This window comes from Schistocerca nitens, chromosome 1, assembly GCF_023898315.1.
Source record: "Schistocerca nitens isolate TAMUIC-IGC-003100 chromosome 1, iqSchNite1.1, whole genome shotgun sequence".
Classification (NCBI taxonomy): domain Eukaryota; kingdom Metazoa; phylum Arthropoda; class Insecta; order Orthoptera; family Acrididae; genus Schistocerca; species Schistocerca nitens.
This window is the reverse complement of record NC_064614.1, coordinates 688,944,615-688,959,933: the sequence shown is the minus strand read 5'-3', so window position 1 is coordinate 688,959,933 and position 15,319 is coordinate 688,944,615.

The following is a 15,319-nucleotide window of genomic DNA, read 5'->3' as shown; positions in this document are numbered from 1 at the left end:
ACTGTGACTTAATTTAGCAAAAGAATTAATAAAACCGGAAAATCGAAAGTTAATTTAGTGACTGAAGTTAATAGTGAGCTTTCTTTCTGAAGCACATCGACATCCAGTAAAATACGGTTAGTCTTGGACTACCTCAACAATCATTTCAAAAGCAACTTGACTCTACGCAATTTAGAAACAAGAGATTTAACTTTGAACTTGAATTAAATGATTCTGAACAATTAACAATAGTAAAATTTAGTACGTACCAAGCTGAGCTGCAGTCACAGGTAAGCTAAAATACGCTAACAAAACTCGCACTCTTAATTTGTGCTCGTGTAATCTAAATATTGTAGCCAGCTATGAATAACTGAACTTTGAAATTAAAGCAGTGAAATCTAATTATATTATTTTAATGCTGGCATTTGAATTTCAACGACACTCGGGTTCATTTCGGAAAAGGAAGGGACCCTGCTTGGCAATGCAATTGGGACAATGAGCAACAAAGGTTCATGTTAAGTTGCTGTAATTTTGCGAGGCAAATAGAACAATTTGAAAAGCTGAGGTCTGCCATACAGTTCTGAAACTTTACGTGCTTTTAGTCTTCCTTGTTAGTTGATTGAAGGTTTGAGGCCGTCGATCGAGGAGGTGGCGACAGTCACTCATTGTCGGCCGTCGCTGTTGCAGAAGCTGGATGCTGGCGCGCCTTCTTCTCGACACGGTCACCAGGCGAAACGGGCTCTTGATGTGCGCCAGCTAATGCTTCCCGTCCGCGACACCATGTCAGAAACTATCATCGCAAGTCGAGCGCAATTACATGCTGCTAACCCCGAAAGCGCGGCAACTCGCGGGAGCGTCACACCACACATCTGCTCCACTCGCTACTCCAGCCAGACTCCAACTGCCCTGCCCGCGCTCCACGCGGCAGAGTTAACACTACCAAAGATCCTACACACTTTGATTCTTCACACGACCTATCGATGTAATCGTTCGATAGCAGTTTTACCTATGCAAGACCCAGCGTAAAAATACAAATAATATTTACGAAACAAACCAATTATACATCGACATAAATGCATAAACATATATATATATTATTCCGAAATTAGCAGAATCGAGATAAGTGTAGGAGAAGCAGTTGCTCCGATCATCGAGAATAAGGTGACGGAACAAATTCAATTAGTGAAAAAAGAGGATCAAAAGAAGGTGGAAACTTTAAAGGCTTTAGTATCCGAAGTAGATACCAAAGTGACGAAGCAGGCTGAGAAGAGTAAAAAAGGGAAGTAGAAACGCTTGCGACAACCACTTGCCAAGTAATTACGAGAGTGTCGGAATTAGAAAAGAAACTTGAAGAAAAACAGAGCTATGTGCCAATCTGTGCACATAGTTCGGAATTGTTGACGAAAGAGGAGCGGTTCGACCCCTTGAAAAAAGGCGGTATACACGCGACGGATTTCATTAAAAACTGTGAAAGAGTTTTACCCAGATCATGGACTAATGAGAAAAAAATTAATGCGGTTATTGATGTGTTGGCTGGTGATGCCAAGCGTTGGGGCTTAAACCTCAACATTACGAACCTGACCTTTGACGAGTTTAAAAATTTGTTTCTGGCTGAATACTGGTCAGAGCAAAAACAGCAAAGTGTCTGGCGCGAATTTGTCGTATCGAGGCCTTTCGATGCGAATTCGCGCGGCTCGATGAAGGAGTTTTGTGAGGGCTGGATCCGCAAGTTGGAATATTTGCGTGATCGCCGCACGGAAACCGAAATAGTCTGGGAACTCTACAGAAAGCTTCCAGATGACACAAAACGCTACGTAGGAAGCAATTACAGGACAATAAATGATTTCCTGGAAAGAGTGGAGGACGAGGACAATTGGCGCTATAATCGCGACAGTGGTAGAGGCCGTGGTAACAACAACGGGTACCACAGCAACCACAACAACGATAACCATGGGAACAATGCATACCGCAACCATGGCAGCAATAACAATAATGGTTCGGACCGTAATAACAATCGGTACAATGCAAATAATAAAAGGAATGACGGAAACCAGTATCGCACTAACGTTATCGCACTAACGTGATACGGGCTTCACAGAATAGTAATAACGCCAGAGGGTGTGATCAGCCGCCTCAGCAGCATCCGGGGACCGTATCTGCTGGGACGAGACAGGGAAACCATTAACCGCGCCGGTGAGGGGCCGACCGGGCGTGGAGAAATTTTGGCGGCCCAATAACAGGAGAAAACCCAGGTGTCGTCGTTATGAAAATTCCGTGTGGAATAATCAACGGCGGGAGAGTGTGCCAGTGTTAGGAGAAAGGAGTGCGCCCACTAGTAGTAGACCAGCTGTAGACCCGGCAGTAGAAAATACATTCACTGTCAGTGAGATCAATTTAAGTAGTGTTCCGGAAATCGATGATAAAGTGGCAGCTGTAACACCCACAGCAGAACTGGAGATTGAGTTTAAGAATGATTCGCAAATGTTGAGACAAGATCAGACGTCGGATAAAACGTCCGTCATCGAGCGAGGGGATGCAGAGAGGGATGAGGTCTGGTTAAGGCAGTTCGGTCGCTTATACGACGAACTAAGAGATTATAGGTGCCTGTATGGGAGAAGTGTTTATGGGGAGCGCGGGCAGGATTTGCCGCGTTTCGTCCCACAGGAAGATAGTATTTGTGAAGTGATGGAAAGTTCTGGCCCTAACCGGCAGACTTTACTAGAAATAGTTGATGTTAATCGGGAGCACGAGCAAGATGCGTCGTGTTTCGTCCCGCAGGAGTTGAATGTTGAAGTAGTAAAGGAAAGTTCTGGCCCTAACCGGCAGACTTTACCGAAAGTTGTAGTGGTAGAAGTAGCCGACCCATCCGACGCAAGCCTCCAGTTTAAACATTGCGGGAGTATTAAGGAGAAAGATTACGAAAATTTTAGTGATAGCCGGACACGATTGGTAGAAAAGCACGTAGATTACAGCGTGTATGAGGTTAGAGCTGACATTATACGGTCAGAAGATAACAGTGTGGGTTGCGCAGATCTAGAGGAAGTAATTGCAGATACTACTGGGCACATTTCTCCAGGTAGATTGGCAGATTAGATCAATCTGATTAAAGAGGAATCAACGAAGGTGACAATTAGTGAATTGATAGCAAAGCGACACTCACTAGTTGACGAGTTACAGGAAAAGGTTTCGGTATTGGAGGCGAAGCTACAGACTAAGCCTCAGGACAAACGTGTTGAAATTAAAACTGTATGTGAACAGAGACTGAAAAAGCCGCCAGATAAGCCGGTTTTAGGATCAAAGCCGGATGGTTTTTTCTGGAATGACCTGGATATAGACGAGGATTTACTGTGGGAAAATAAAGAAAAAGTCGAGGACAAGTGTAGACAGATATTAGTGTCTGTTAATATGCACGACCTACAACTAAACGTGTTGATTGACACCGGTGCAGAATTGAGTGCTGTATCTGGGAAAATATTTGAGTTACTGAAAGACAGACCTGGCATCGTAGTTATGCCAGTAACAGGAGTGAAAATTATCGGTGCTACTGGGAAGGCCAGTAAACCGGTCACAAAACAGATTTTTGTCAACTTCGAGATATGTGGGGCACGATTTGAGCAAGAGTTTGTCGTCGTGCCAGACTTAACTGTGCAGTAATTATCGGGTTAGATTGGCTATTAAAGTACAGTGCAGTGATTGACTGCGAAAGCAAAACTTTGACATGTACGTCCCAAGATAAAACAATAGTAGTTAGCTTTGACGAGGCAGGAGACGGTGTGCATAGGCAATACCAGCCTATACACATTGTTAACTGGCCGGATGGTATTGATGTAGGTATGAATTTGAACTACTGTAATGTGAGGAATCTCGGCATTGACAAAAGTGTAGAAAGTGAATTGGAAGAGATAATCAAATTCCCTCCACGGATTGACATTAATATTGGTGTGAAAAAAGATCGTTTGCGAGAAGTAATGAAGCTAAAAGCCGATGATCGCATACGTCGTCATGACGCTAACGCGCGTTTTGCTGTTTGCAATCGGAGACTTAGTACTTGTAAAAGCTCATGAGAAATCGAGCGAGATAGACAATGAAATCTCTAAATTTAAGTTTGTTTATAATGGACCATATAAAGTCATTGGTATACCTCACACAAATGCTTATTGCTTAGAGTATCCAAGCTCTGGAAAACGATTAGGTATACGGAATATTGTAGACTTGAAATTGTACCAACCTAGGATTGATTAATAACACAGAATGGGTAATTTGTACAGCATGTAATATAGAGTGTAAGATTTAAGGATGTGCCATGTTGCGATGCTTTTGCCTGACCTAGAGGTCATTAAAGAACTTGTAATTAACAACTAATTAATTTTTGATTAGACGTTTTAACCAATTGAAAAATCCAAGCTGCTAGTTTAAGTTTTCAGCTGAGTCACAGTAGATTAAGGAATGTAAATATGCTTTTGTAACTAGCTGTCAGATTTCATGAATGTGTGTTTTATTAGTCATTGCCGATGTACTTATACGCTGTTTTAAGTTTCAGGCTAGTACATGCGTGTGATGATGGACAGTGTTGAGTTATCCACTGTGAAAATATCAAGGGACTCCTTGAGATTACTCGGGAGTGAGTTTTACCGAAAGAATTCAGTGAAACGGACGTTCTGGAAATGCCGCTACACAGGCGAGTGAGATCAAGCGTGCCGCACAGGCGGGCGCAACAATACTGGCAAGGTGGAGCCGCTGTCGGCTCTTGGGTCGCTGTCGGCTCTTGTGCCGCTGTCGGCATTCTTTGTACTTGCGAGTACGGAAGGCGGAGTTGTTTTTCTTCCCGGACAGCTGATGTGAAAGAATTCTGCTGTCAATATTTATGTTTTTGTCGATCTACTGTATATTATTTTCTTGTTTAGCGTTAAGTGGACTCTCATGACGAGATAATAATTATGAAAAGGTTATATAAAATGTGTATTCTATGTAATTAATAATTAATTTGCGTATTTTGATCTACCTGTTTTTATGACCATGTACTCTAATTAATTTTGCAAATAGTATTCCATTTCTTATAGTATTACGAATTTTAATGATTTTGGAATAGCTAAACCATTTTCTATGCTTTCTATGAATTTTAATATGTTGTCAACCTGTTTTATTTTGTGCAAGATGACAGAGTGGAATAAGATTAGGACTGTCTCCACTCAATTTTTATGGTCTAAAAAATTGATTTATGCTTAATTAGACGAATGCTAAATTTTGATGATGTTTTGAGCATATGCATTTCCGCTGTTTATTTTTTGGGACATTTTCTGAGTCTGTTTAGGTTACACGAACATCCTCAGACAATGTGGGGCACGTGTAACGCCGGAAATGCATATCCTCCTATTTCATCTATTGTACTGTAAGTTTTTTCCTTAATTGGTTACCTGAATATATGACATTTCTGTGCCTTTATATATTGTAATTGTTTTACTATTTGTATATATATATATATATATATATATATATATATATATATATATATATTTATGCCTTTATGTCGATGTATAATTGGTTTGTTTCGTAAATATTATTTGTATTTTTACGCTGGGTCTTGCCTAGGGAAAACTGCTATCGAACGATTACATCGATAGGTCGTGTGAAGAATCAAAGTGTGTAGGATCTTTGGTAGTGTTAACTCTGCCGCGTGGAGCGCGGGCAGGGCAGTGGGAGTCTGGCTGGAGTAGCGAGTGGAGCAGGTGTGTGGTGTGACGCTCCCGCGAGTTGCCGCGCTTTCGGGGTTTAGCAGCATGTAATTGCGCTCGACTTGCGATGATAGTTTCTGACATGGTGTCGCGGACGGGAAGCGTTAGCTGGCGCACATCAAGAGCCAGTTTCGCCTGGTGACCGTGTCGAGAAGAAGGCGCGCCAGCATCCAGCTTCTGCAACAGCGACGGCCGACAATGAGTGACTGTCGCCACCTCCTCGATCGACGGCTTCAAACCTTCAATCAACTAACAAGGAAGACTAAAAGCACGTAAAGTTTCAGAACTGTATGGCAGACCTCAGCTTTTCAAATTGTTCTATTTGCCTCGCAAAATTACAGCAACTTAACATGAACGTTTGTTGCTCATTGTCCCAATTGCATTGCCAAGCAGGGTCCCTTCCTTTTCCGAAATGAACCCGAGTGTCGTTGAAATTCAAACGCCAGCATTAAAATAATATAATTAGATTTCACTGCTTTAATTTCAAAGCTTAGTTAAGGTATTCATATCTGGCTACAATAGTTAGATTACACAAGCACAAATTAAGAGTGCGAGTTTTGTTAGCATATTTTAGCTTACCTGTGACTGCAGCTCAGCTTGGTACGTACTAAATTTTACTATTGTTAATTATTCAGAATCATTTAATTCAAGTTCAAAGTTAAATCTCTTGTTTCTAAATTGCGTAGAGTCAAGTTGCTTTTGAAATGATTGTTGAGTTAATCCAAGACTAACCGTAATTCTTTTGCTAAATTAAGTCAGAGTGTAGCGAAATTTATTACTTCTGACAAACTTTCAGTTTTCACACTACACGTGTCAACCTTCAGTTGCCACGCTTCTAGTGCTAATTATATGTGTAATAACCTTTCTTTTTCAGTTACTATAGTGATTGTCCTTAGGACTGGCGGCCGTGATTTCCCCCAAATCTCAAATATCTAATTACCGCTAGTTAATTGTTGACGTAACGGCCGCACATGTACTTTCTTTATTAACTTTACCCCTTTTCAAAATTAATTTCCACCAGTTTCATTTGCATTTTTCCTTTCATTTAGATGTAACCCTTTCCTCCCTCTTTACCGACAGATTAACTTCGGTGACGATTGCTTTCCCAAACTTCCCATTAGGTACACGCGGTTTCATTTTTCACTGTCATTAAGGTCGATAACTGAGGGGGAGGTTACACGTGGCGACCTGGTGACAGGACAATCTTCAAATTTGAGGTTGTTCTAGACACGAATTTTGCATTGTGCAAATCTCGTAACAAAGTACTGGTGACGTACAGGCCGTTACGTCAGCGAGAATAAGTAGTGGGAGTAATCGTAATTATATTTGAGATTTGGCATTTATATTTAAAATTATTAAAATGAGTGAAGGCAACAATTGCCAAAATTTGGTAGACTTGGATACGGAACAATCGGTCGAACAGTGGGAAACGCGCACCGCGGTACCCATTGTTCAGGGTCAGGCGGCTAGCATGAAAGACGCGACCGCCGAAACGCAACAAAGAGCAGAAATGGAATTCCAAACTTTAGAAAATGTTTCGGAATCGGAAGTGAAAATCAAATCTGAATCCCTTGATGACGAATACGTGGGGACAATTAAAGAGAAGCCGCTACGGAAGTAAAACCGGTAGTTTCCGGGAATTTAACTGATTTATTGAATGTTTTGATTAACGAAATCAAGAGTCAATCGGCCAAGCAAGAAGATCAGGCTGCCAAGCAAGAAGCTCAGGCTGCCAAACAAGAAGCTCAGGCTGCCAAGCTAGAAGCTCGGGCTGCCAAGCAAGAAGCTCAGTCTGAAAAAATTGAACGGATGCTAGACAATCAGAACAAAGCTATTAATGTTGTTAACAGCAATGTTGGAGTTGTTAACACAAAAGTTGATAAAATCAAAGAAGAAATTGTTGTGATTAATACCGAAATCGGTAATCTTAAACAGGAAATGATAGGCGTTCAGGCGGAAATTGCGAGCATGAACACTCGTTTTTATTCCGAAATTAGCAGAATCGAGATAAGTGTAGGAGAAGCAGTTGCTCCGATCATCGAGAATAAGGTGACGGAACAAATTCAATTAATGAAAAAAGAGGATCAAAAGAAGGTGGAAACTTTAAAGGCTTTAGTATCCGAAGTAGATACCAAAGTGACGAAGCAGGCTAATACCTGCGAAGAAAAAAAAAAAGGGAAGTAGAAACGCTTGCGACAACCACTTGCCAAGTAATTACGAGAGTGTCGGAATTAGAAAAGAAACTTGACGAAAAACAGAGCTATGTGCCAATCTGTGCACATAGTTCGGAATTGTTGACGAAAGAGGAGCGGTTCGACCCCTTGAAAAAAGGCGGTATACACGCGACGGATTTCATTAAAAACTGTGAAAGAGTTTTACCCAGATCATGGACTAATGAGAAAAAAATTAATGCGGTTATTGATGTGTTGGCTGGTGATGCTAAGCGTTGGGGCTTAAACCACAACATTACGAACCTGACTTTTGACGAGTTCAAAAATTTGTTTCTGGCTGAATACTGGTCAGAGCAAAAACAGCAAAGTGTCTGGCGCGAATTTGTCGTATCGAGGCCTTTCGATGCGAATTCGCGCGGCTCGATGAAGGAGTTTTGTGAGGGCTGGATCCGCAAGTTGGAATATTTGCGTGATCGCCGCACGGAAACCGAAATAGTCTGGGAACTCTACAGAAAGCTTCCAGATGACACAAAACGCTACGTAGGAAGCAATTACAGGACAATAAATGATTTCCTGGAAAGAGTGGAGGACGAGGACAATTGGCGCTATAATCGCGACAGTGGTAGAGGCCGTGGTAACAACAACGGGTACCACAGCAACCACAACAACGATAACCATGGGAATAATGCATACCGCAACCATGGCAGCAATAACAATAATGGTTCGGACCGTAATAACAATCGGTACAATGCAAATAATAACAGGAATGACGGAAACCAGTATCGCACTAACGTGATACGGGCTTCACAGAATAGTAATAACGCCAGAGGGTGTGATCAGCCGCCTCAGCAGCATCCGGGGAGCGTATCTGCTGGGACGAGACAGGGAAACAATTAGCCGCGCCGGTGAGGGGCCGACCGGGCGTGGAGAAATTTTGGCGGCCCGATAACAGTAGAAAACAGAGGTGTCGTCGTTATGAAAATTCCGTATGGAGTAATCAATGGCGGGAGAGTGTGCCAGTGTTAGGAGAAAGGAGTGCGCCCACAAGTAGTAGATCAGCTGTAGACACGGCAGTAGAAAGTACATTCACTGTCAGTGAGATCAATTTAAGTAGTGTTCCGGAAATCGATGATAAAGTGGCAGCTGTAACACCCACAGCAGAACTGGAGATTGAGTTTAAGAATGATTCGCAAGTGTTGAGACAAGATCAGACGTCGGATAAAACGTCCGTCATCGAGCGAGGGGATGCAGAGAGGGATGAGGTCTGGTTAAGGCAGTTCGGTCGCTTATACGACGAACTAAGAGATTATAGGGGCCTGTATGGGAGAAGTGTTTATGGGGAGCGCGGGCAGGATTTGCCGCGTTTCGTCCCACAGGAAGATAGTATTTGTGAAGTGATAGAAAGTTCTGGCCCTAACCGGCAGACTTTACTAGAAATAGTTGATGTTAATCGGGAGCACGAGCAAGATGCGTCGTGTTTCGTCCCGCAGGAGTTGAATGTTGAAGTAGTAAAGGAAAGTTCTGGCCCTAACCGGCAGACTTTACCGAAAGTCGTAGTGGTAGAAGTAGCCGACCCATCCGACGCAAGCCTCCAGTTTAAACATTGCGGGAGTATTAAGGAGAAAGATTACAAAAATTTTAGTGATAGCCGGACACGATTGGTAGAAAAGCACGTAGATTACAGCGTGTATGAGGTTAGAGCTGACATTGTACGGTCAGAAGATAACAGTGTGGGTTGCGCAGATCTAGAGGAAGTAATTGCAGATATTTCTGGGCACATTTCTCCAGGTAGATTGGCAGATAAGATCAATCTGATTAAAGAGGAATCAACGAAGGTGACAATTAGTGAATTGATAGCAAAGCGACACTCACTAGTTGACGAGTTACAGGAAAAGGTTTCGGTATTGGAGGCGAAGCTACAGACTAAGCCTCAGGACAAACGTGTTGAAATTAAAACTGTATGTGAACAGAGGATAAAAAAGCCGCCAGATAAGCCGGTTTTAGGATCAAAGCCGGATGGTTTTTTCTGGAATGACCTGGATATAGACGAGGATTTATTGTGGGAAAATAAAGAAACAGTCGAGGACAAGTGTAGACAGATAGTAGTGTCTGTTAATATGCACGACCTACAACTAAACGTGTTGATTGACACCGGTGCAGAATTGAGTGTTGTATCTGGAAAAATATTTGAGTTACTGAAAGACAGACCTGGCATCGTAGTTATGCCAGTAACAGGAGTGAAAATCATCGGTGCTACTGGGAAGGCCAGTAAACCGGTCACAGAACACATAATTGTCAAGTTCGAGATATGTGGGGCACGATTTGAAGAAGAGTTTGTCGTCGTGCCAGATTTAACTACGGAAGTAATTATCGGGTTAGATTGGCTATTAAAGTACCGTGCAGTGATTAATTGCGAAAGCAAAACTTTGACATGTACATCACAAGATAAAGCAATAGTTGTTAGTTTTGACGAGGCAGGAGACGGTGTGCATAGGCAATACCAGCCTATACACATTGTTAACTGGCCGGATGGTATTGATGTAGGTATGAATTTGAACTACTGTAATGTGAGGAATCTCGGCATTGACAAAAGTGTAGAAAGTGAATTGGAAGAGATAATCAAATTCCCTCCACGGATTGACATTAATATTGGTGTGAAAAAAGATCGTTTGCGAGAAGTAATGAAGCTAAAAGCCGATGATCGCATACGTCGTCATGACGCTAACGCGCGTTTTGCTGTTTGCAATCGGAGACTTAGTACTTGTAAAAGCTCATGAGAAATCGAGCGAGATAGACAATGAAATCTCTAAATTTAAGTTTGTTTATAATGGACCATATAAAGTCATTGGTATACCTCACACAAATGCTTATTGCTTAGAGTATCCAAGCTCTGGAAAACGATTAGGTATACGGAATATTGTAGACTTGAAATTGTACCAACCTAGGATTGATTAATACCACAGAATGGGTAATTTGTACAGTATGTAATATAGAGTGTAAGATTTAAGGATGTGCCATGTTGCGATGCTTTTGCCTGACCTAGAGGTCATTAAAGAACTTGTAATTAACAACTAATTAATTTTTGATTAGACGTTTTAACCAATTGAAAAATCCAAGCTGCTAGTTTAAGTTTTCAGCTGAGTCACAGTAGATTAAGGAATGTAAATATGTTTTTGTAACTAGCTGTCAGATTTCATGAATGTGTGTTTTACTAGTCATTGCCGATGTACTTAGACGCTGTTTTAAGTTTCAGGCTAGTACATGCGTGTGATGATGGACAGTGTTGAGTTATCCACTGTGATAGTATTAAGGGACTCCTTGAGATTACTCGGGAGTGAGTTTTCCTAAAGAATTCAGTGAAACGGACGTTCTGGAAATGCCGCTACACAGGCGAGTGAGATCAAGCGTGCCGCACAGGCGGGCGCAACAATACTGGCAAGGTGGAGCCGCTGTCGGCTCTTGGGTCGCTGTCGGCTCTTGTGCCGCTGTCGGCATTCTTTGTACTTGCGAGTACGGAAGGTGGAGTTGTTTTTCTTCCCGGACAGCTGATGTGAAAGAATTCTGCTGTCAATATTTATGTTTTTGTCGATCTACTGTATATTATTTTCTTGTTTAGCGTTAAGTGGACTCTCATGACGAGATAATAATTATGAAAAGGTTATATAAAATGTGTATTCTATGTAATTAATAATTAATTTGCGTATTTTGATCTACCTGTTTTTTATGACCATGTACTCTGATTGATTTTGTAAATAGTATTCCATTTCCTGATAGTGTTACGAATTTTAATGATTTTGAAGTAGCTAAACCATTTTCTATGCTTTCTATGAATTTTAATATGTTGTCAACCTGTTTTATTTTGTGCAAGATGACAGAATGAAATAAGATTAGGAGTGTCTCCACTCAATTATTGTTGTCTAAAAATTGGTTTATGGTTAATTAGGCGAATGCTAAATTTTGTTGATGTTTTGAGCATATGCATTTCCGCTGTTTATTTTTTGGACATTTTCTGAGTCTGTTTAGGTTACACGAACATCCTCAGACAATGTGGGGCACGTGTAACGCCGGAAATGCATACCCTCCTATTTCCATCTATTGTACTGTAAGTTTTTTCCTTATTTTGTTACCTGAATATATGACATTTCTGTGCCTTTATATATTGTAATTGTTTTACTATTTGTATATTTATGCATTTATGCATTTATGTCGATGTATAATTGGTTTGTTTCGTAAATATTATTTGTATTTTTACGCTGGGTCTTGCCTAGGGAAAACTGCTATCGAACGATTACATCGATAGGTCGTGTGAAGAATCGAAGTGTGTAGGATCTTTGAGTAGTGTTAACTCTGCCGCGTGGAGCGCGAGCAGGGCAGTTGGAGTCTGGCTGGAGTAGCGAGTGGAGCAGGTGTGTGGTGTGACGCTCTCGGGAGTTGCCGCGCTTTCGGGGTTAGCAGCATGTAATTGCGCTCGACTTGCGATGATAGTTTCTGACATGGTGTCGCGGACGGGAAGCATTAGCTGGCGCACATCAAGAGCCCGTTTCGCCTGGTGACCGTGTCGAGAAGAAGGCGCGCCAGCATCCAGCTTCTGCAACAGCGACGGCCGACAATGAGTGACTGTCGCCACCTCCTCGATCGACGGCTTCAAACCTTCAATCAACTAACAAGGAAGACTAAAAGCACGTAAAGTTTCAGAACTGTATGGCAGACCTCAGCTTTTCAAATTGTTCCATTTGCCTCGCAAAATTACAGCAACTTAGCATGAACCTTTGTTGCTCATTGTCCCAATTGCATTGCCAAGCAGGGTCCCTTCCTTTTCCGAAATGAACCCGAGTGTCGTTGAAATTCAAACGCCAGCATAATTCCATTTCACTGCTTTAATCTCAAAGTTCACTTTAAGCTATCATAGCTGGCTACAATAGTTAGATTACACAGGCACAAATTAAGAGTGCGAGTTTTGTTAGCATATTTTAGCTTACCTGTGACTGCAGCTCAGCTTGGTACGTACTAAATTTTACTATTGTTAATTATTCAGAATCATTTAATTCAAGTTCAAAGTTAATTCTCTTGTTTCTAAATTGCGTAGAGTCAAGTTGCTTTTGAAATGATTGTTGAGGTAGTCCAAGACTAACCGTATTCTGCTGGATTTCGATGTGCTTCAGAAAGAAAGCTCACTATTAACTTCAGTCACTAAATTAACTTTCGATTTTCCGGTTTTATTAATTCTTTTGCTAAATTAAGTCAGAGTGTAGCGAAATTTCTTATTTCTGACAATCTTTCAGTTTTCACACTACACGTGTCAACCTTCAGTTGCCACGCTTCTAGTGCTAATTATATGTGTAATAACTTTTCTTTTTCAGTTACTATAGTAATTGTCCTTAGGACTGGCGACTGTGATTTCCCCCAAATCTCAAATATCTAATTACCGCTAGTTAATTGTTAACGTAACGGCCGCACATTTACTTTCTTTATTAACTTTACCCCTTTTCAAAATTAATTTCCACCAGTTTCATTTGCATTTTTCCTTTCATTAAGATGTAACCCTTTCCTCCCTCTTCACCGACAGATTAACTTCGGTGACGATTGCTTTTCCAAAATTCCCATTAGGCACACGCGGTTTCATTTTTAACTGTCATTAAGGTCGATAACTGAGGGGGAGGTTACACGTGTAACCTCATATATATATATATATATATATATATATATATATATATATATATATATATATATACACAAATAGTAAAACAATTACAATATATAAAGGCACAGAAATGTCATATATTCAGGTAACCAATTAAGGAAAAAACTTACAGTACAATAGATGAAATAGGAGGATATGCATTTCCGGCGTTACACGTGCCCCACATTGTCTGAGGATGTTCGTGTAACCTAAACAGACTCAGAAAATGTCCCAAAAAATAAACAGCGGAAATGCATATGCTCAAAACATCATCAAAATTTAGCATTCGTCTAATTAAGCATAAATCAATTTTTTAGACCATAAAAATTGAGTGGAGACAGTCCTAATCTTATTCCACTCTGTCATCTTGCACAAAATAAAACAGGTTGACAACATATTAAAATTCATAGAAAGCATAGAAAATGGTTTAGCTATTCCAAAATCATTAAAATTCGTAATACTATAAGAAATGGAATACTATTTGCAAAATTAATTAGAGTACATGGTCATAAAAACAGGTAGATCAAAATACGCAAATTAATTATTAATTACATAGAATACACATTTTATATAACCTTTTCATAATTATTATCTCGTCATGAGAGTCCACTTAACGCTAAACAAGAAAATAATATACAGTAGATCGACAAAAACATAAATATTGACAGCAGAATTCTTTCACATCAGCTGTCCGGGAAGAAAAACAACTCCGCCTTCCGTACTCGCAAGTACAAAGAATGCCGACAGCGGCACAAGAGCCGACAGCGACCCAAGAGCCGACAGCGGCTCCACCTTGCCAGTATTGTTGCGCCCGCCTGTGCGGCACGCTTGATCTCACTCGCCTGTGTAGCGGCATTTCCAGAACGTCCGTTTCACTGAATTCTTTCGGTAAAACTCACTCCCGAGTAATCTCAAGGAGTCCCTTGATATTTTCACAGTGGATAACTCAACACTGTCCATCATCACACGCATGTACTAGCCTGAAACTTAAAACAGCGTATAAGTACATCGGCAATGACTAATAAAACACACATTCATGAAATCTGACAGCTAGTTACAAAAGCATATTTACATTCCTTAATCTACTGTGACTCAGCTGAAAACTTAAACTAGCAGCTTGGATTTTTCAATTGGTTAAAACGTCTAATCAAAAATTAATTAGTTGTTAATTACAAGTTCTTTAATGACCTCTAGGTCAGGCAAAAGCATCGCAACATGGCACATCCTTAAATCTTACACTCTATATTACATGCTGTACAAATTACCCATTCTGTGTTATTAATCAATCCTAGGTTGGTACAATTTCAAGTCTACAATATTCCGTATACCTAATCGTTTTCCAGAGCTTGGATACTCTAAGCAATAAGCATTTGTGTGAGGTATACCAATGACTTTATATGGTCCATTATAAACAAACTTAAATTTAGAGATTTCATTGTCTATCTCGCTCGATTTCTCATGAGCTTTTACAAGTACTAAGTCTCCGATTGCAAACTTAGCAAAACGCGCTTTAGCGTCATGACGACGTATGCGAGCATCGGCTTTTAGCTTCATTACTTCTCGCAAACGATCTTTTTTCACACCAATACTAATGTCAATCCGTGGAGGGAATTTGATTATCTCTTCCAATTCACTTTCTACGCTTTTGTCAATGCTGAGATTCCTCACGTTACAGCAGTTCAAATTCATTCCTGCGTCAATGTCATCCGGAAAGTTAACAATGTGTATAGGCTGGCATTGCCTATGCACACCGTCTC